This window comes from Molossus molossus, unplaced genomic scaffold (genome assembly GCF_014108415.1).
Source record: "Molossus molossus isolate mMolMol1 unplaced genomic scaffold, mMolMol1.p scaffold_m16_p_18, whole genome shotgun sequence".
Classification (NCBI taxonomy): Eukaryota; Metazoa; Chordata; class Mammalia; order Chiroptera; family Molossidae; genus Molossus; species Molossus molossus.
In genome coordinates, this window is record NW_023425353.1 from 51899775 (window position 1) to 51905774 (window position 6000).

Genomic DNA, 6000 nt, shown 5'->3' on the forward strand with positions numbered 1-6000 from the left:
AGCTGCAGCTCTGTAACAAAAAGACATTTTGTGACAACACTTTATTCCCTTATTTACTACTTTTTAAAACCAATAGAATTTATTTCAGTAAACTTCAAAACAAGTGTCATAATTTTCTCAATGCTGTAATAGAAAACCAAGTTATTCACAGAGAAATATGGCCTTCAAAGGAAGTGAAAAATGGCAGCGGAGTGAATGGAAGCTACACAGACCATCTCCCAGGACCAAACTGGATTTACAACGAAAATAAAGACAAATCGTCAGGAAGGGGCAACCGAAAGGCAGCTTGGAGGAACACATAACCAGGGACACTGACTCAATCCTGGTAGGCTTGCGAGGACGCGAGAGGGGGCCAGGAGCCCACGGTCCACAGCAGCCTGGGCTGGGACCTGCTGCGGCCTTGGCTGAGACCAGCGGACTCAGCTGGAAGCTGCACCCTCGGCTGGGTCCTGCGAACTCGGCTGGGTGCTACACCCTCGGCTGGTGCCGCAGCCTCGGCTGCCCTTGGCTGGGAGCAGTGCCCTGGGGTTAAAAGGCCCAGGCGGCTCCATGACACAAAGTCTGGACAGAGGCTAAATTGACAGCAGCCACTCACCTTGGGCTCCGGCAGAGGGAAGGCAGACTGGACTGGAGCTGTGTGGGGATACTCGGGATTTGGAGGCCGCTCAGAGCTTTTGCTGAGTGCAGCCACACAGGACTGTGGTCATCTTACTCCTTCCCAGGGCCCTGGGGAGAGGCGGCGGCCCCTCCCTCAGAGATTCAACTCCACCTGGTGGCCATTGAAATGCTAATTCAGGCCCATTAACAATGAGCATCTGCCCCACCCTCGGCAAATCCTCTTACACTGAGCACCTGAGGGAGTTTTTCAGGCAACTCAGAAACCAAGGTTCTTCAGGTGACCTCTACTAATAGACTCTAGGCAAAAAAAAGCTAGAGGATAATTACCATTCCCTGGGCTGGCAACTCTAACCAGGAAAGTTAAGACTTGACAGTGGTGTTTAAAGTGGGTCCTCCCTGCTTCATCCAAACCCAGGAGAGGGAGCCACAAACAGCAGAACACCAACACCCACAGGGAAAATTTGGCAGGCTCCAGAGCCCACTGTGATAGCCAAAATGGTGAAAGACAGAAACAAAAGCCAAATGAAAGAACAAGAGAACTCTACCGAAGATGAGATAAATGAGGTGCAGTTAAGCAAGTTAACAGAACTAGAATTCAGAGCCATGATCTTGAGGACATAGAGATGGACATAGAGATGCTGAAAATAAGCCAATTGGAAATTAAAAACCACCAAGAAGAGATAAAAAATGACATATCAGAAATGGAAATCACATTGGAAGGTCTAAAAAGCAGAGTAGAGGAAGCTGAGGACCGGATCAGTGAATTAGAAGACAGGGTAGAAAAAATCAACCAATCAGAAAACCAAAAGGAAAAAACGATTAAAAAACAAGAAGACAGCTTAAGAGAACTGTGGGACAACTGGAAACATAATAATATTCGCATCATAGGAGTCCCTGAAGAGGAAGAAAATGAGCAAGGGTTAGAGAATATATTCAAAGAAATAGTGACAGAAAACTTCCCTAATTTGGTGAAGGAAGAAGGCATTCAAGTTCAAGAAGCACAGAGAGCCCCAAGTAAGAAGAACCCAAACAGGCCCACACCAAGACACATAGTAATCAAAGTGCCAAAAATTAAAGACAAAGAGAGAATCCTAAAAGCAGCAAGAGATAAGCAACAGGTTACCTACAAAGGAAACGCTCTAAGGCTCTCAGCTGACTTCTCACAAGAAACACTACAGTCCAGAAGGGAATGGCATGAAGTAAACAAGGTCATGAAAAACAAGGATCTGAATCCAAGACTACTCTACCCAGCCAGGCTATCATTCAAAATAGAAGGTCAAATAAAGAGCTTCCCAGAAAAAAAAAAAAATGGCTAAGGGAATACATTAGCACCAAACCAGCACTGTAAGAAATGTTAAAAGGACTGCTGTAATTAGCAGGAGAACTGGGAAGAAAAATAGAACCACACTAAACAAAAATGGTAATAAATAAGTACATATCAATAATCACCTTAAATGTAAATGGACTGAATGCTCCCATAAAAAGACACAGAGTAGCTGATTGGATAAGAAAGCATGACTCATCTATATGTTGTTCACAAGAGACCCACCTCACAACAAAAGACTCACATAGATTGAAAGTGAAGGGTGGGAAAAAATCTTCCAAGCAAACGAAAAGGAAAAAAAAGCTGGGTAGCAATATTCATATCTGATAAAATAGATTTCAAAATGAAGGCCATAATTAGAGACAAAGAAGGCCACTACATAATATTGAAAGGATCTATGCAACAGGAAGATATAACCTTGATTAAACATATATGTACCCAATATAGGAGCACCAAAATATATTTAAAATCTTCTGGAGGACTTCAAAGGAGAAATCGATAGCAATAAAATCATAGCAGGGCATTTCAACACCCCACTGACATCACTGGATAGATCCTCTAGACAAAAAATTAGCAAGGAAACAGAGACTCTAAATGAAGCACTAGACCAAATGGATTTAATAGATACTTACACAGAATTATACCCCAAAACTACAGAATTCACATTCTTCTCAAGTGCACATGGGACATTCTCAAAGATAGACCACATGTTAGGGCACAAACTAAGTCTCTACAAGTTCAAGAAGACTGAAATTATATCAAGCATCTTCTCAGATCAGAATGGCATGAAACTAGAAATCAATTGCAAGAAGAACATACAAAGACATTTGAACACATGGAAGCTAAATAGCATGTTATTAAACAATGAATGGGTCACCAAGGAGATCAAGGAAGAAATCAAAAACTTCCTGGAAACCAATGAAAATGAACACACAACAACACAAAATCTATGGGATGCAGCGAAAGCAGTTCTGAGAGGGCAGTTCATAGCACTACAAGCCTACCTCAAAAAACAAGAAAAATCTCTAATAGACTATCTAACCTCACAACTTAAAGAACTAGAAAGCAAACAAAAAGAAAACCCCAGAGCAAGTAGAAGGAAGGAAATAGTAAAGATCAGAGCAGAAATAAATGACATAGAGACCAAAAAAACAATTCAAAGGATCAATGAAACAAACAGCTGGTTTTTCGAAAAGATAAACAAGATTGATGGACCCTTAGCTAGACTCACCAAGAAACAAAGAGAGAAACCCAAATACACAAAATCAGAAATGAAAGAGAAGTAACAACTGACACCACAGAAATATAAAAGATCATTAACAACTACTGTGAACAATTATATTGTAACAAATTCGACAATCTAAGCGAAATGGAAAAATTTCTAGAAACACAGTCTACCAAAACTGGACTGGGAAGAGATAGAAAACTTGAACAGACCTATAACAACAGAAGAAATTGAAGATGTAGTCAAGACTCTCCCAGCAAACAAAAGCCCAGGCCCGGATGGCTTCACGGGGGAGTTTTACCGAACATTCAAAGAAGAACTAACACCCATTCTCCTCAAACTATTTCAAAAAATTCAAGAAGAAGGAAGACTTCCAAACTCGTTTTATGAAGCCAGCATAATTCTAATTCCAAAACCAGAAAAAGACACTACAAAGAAAGAAAACTACAGGCCAATATCCCTGATGAACATTGATGCCAAAATCCTGAACAAAATACTAGCAAATCGGATCCAGCAATACACCAAAATAATTATCCACCATGACCAAGTGGGATTCATCCCACGGATGCAAGACTGGTACAATATTCGCAAATCAATAAACATGATACACCACATAAATAAAATGAAGAATAAAAACCACATGATCATATCAATAGATGCCAAAAAAGCCTTCGACAAAATCCAGCATCCATTTCTGATAAAAATGCTCAGCAATGTGGGAATACAGGGATCATATCTAGACATAATAAAGGCCATATATGAAAGACCTACAGCCAACATCATACTCAATGGGCCTTAAGAACAGTAACAAGGCAAGGATGCCCACTTTCGCCACTCTTATTAAACATAGTACTGGAAGTCTTAGCCACAGCAATCAGACAGGAAGAAAAAATAAAAGGGATCCAAATTGGAAAAAAAGAAGTGAAACTGTCATTATTTGCAGATGGCATGATACTATACGTAGAAAACCCCAAAGACTCCATCAAAAATTTATTAGACTTAAATAAATTTGGCAAAGTAGCAGGATACAAAATTAATATCAAGAAATCGCTGGCATTCTTATACACCAATGATGAACTCACAGAAAGAGAAACTAAAAAAAAATCCTATTTACCATTGCAGCAAAAAAATTAAGATACCTAGGAATAAACTTAACCAAAGAAATAAAGGACCTATTCGCAAAAAACTACAGGTCATTGAAAAAAGAAATAGAGGAAGATATAAAAAAGTGGAAGCACATACCCTGTTCATGGATTGGGAGAATTAACATCATTAAAATGTCCATACTACCCAAAGCAATCTATAGATTCAATGCAATCCCCATCAAAATACCAACGGCATACTTCACAGAATTAGAACAAGTACTTCAAAAGTTCATATGGAACCAAAAAAGACCTCAAATAGCCACAGCAATCTTGAAAAGGAAGAACAAAGTTGGAGGGATCACATTACCAGATTTCAGGTTATACTACGAAGCCACTATAATCAAAACAGCCTGGTACTGGCACAAGAACAGGCATATAGACCAGCGGAACAGAACAGAGAACCCAGAAATGGACCCAAGGCAATATGCTCAATTAATATTTGACAAAGGTGGCAAGAGCATACAGTGGAGTAAGGACAGCCTCTTTAATAAATGGTGCTGGAAAAATTGGACAGCTACATGCAGAAAAATAAAACTAGACCATCAACTTACACCCTACACAAGAATAAACTCAAAATGGATAAAAGACTTAAATGTGACTCATGAATCCATAAAAATCCTAGATGAAACTGTAGGCAACAAAATTTCAGACATCATACGCAGCAGAATTTTCACTGATATATCACCTAAGGCAATAGAAACAAAGGAGAAAATGAACACATGGGACTACCTCAAACTCAAAAGCTTCTGCACAGCAAAAGATACAATCATCAAAACGGAAAAGCTACCCACTGTATGGGAGAGCATAATTGCCAATGATATATCAGATAAGGGGTTAATTTCCAATATATATAGAGTGCTCATGCAACTCAACAAAAGGAAGACAAAGAACCTCTATTTAGAGGAACTAAATAGACACCTCTCCAAACAGGACATACAAATGGCTAAGAGACATATGAAGAAATGCTCAGTGTCACTAATCATCAGAGAGATGCAAATTAAAACAACAATGAGGTATCACCTCACACCTGTCAGAATGGCCGCCATCAACAAATCATCAAACAACCATGGTTGGCAAGGGTGTGGAGAAAAGGGGACTCTAGTACACTGCTGGTGGGAATGCAGACTGGTGCAGCCACTATGGAAAACAATATGGTGTTACCTCAAAAAATTAAAAATTGAACTTCCATTTGACCCAGTGATTCCACTTCTAGGAATATACCCTAAGAAGCCTGAAACACCAATCAGAAAGAATATATGTACCCCCATGTTTGTAGCAGCACTATTTACAATAGCTACGATCTGGAAACAGCCCAAGTGTCCATCAGTAGACGAATGGATAAAAAGGCAGTGGTACATATACACAATGGAGTACTACGTAGCTCTAAGAAAGAAAGATCTCTTATCCTTTGAGACTACATGGAGGGACCTGGAAAGTATCATCCTAAGTGAAACAAGCCAAACAGAGAAAGACAAGTATCATATGATCTCACTTATTTGTGGAATATAATGAACATAACAGTCTGAGGAATGGGGGTAGTCCCAGAGACGTGGAAGTGGGGTACAGACTGACAATCCCCAGAAGAGGGGGGTGGTGGGGGAGAGGTAAACCACAGAACTTATATGCATGTGTGCATGAACAGTGGACATGGACAACAAAGTGGGGACAGGGCAAGGAGGGAGGGGGAG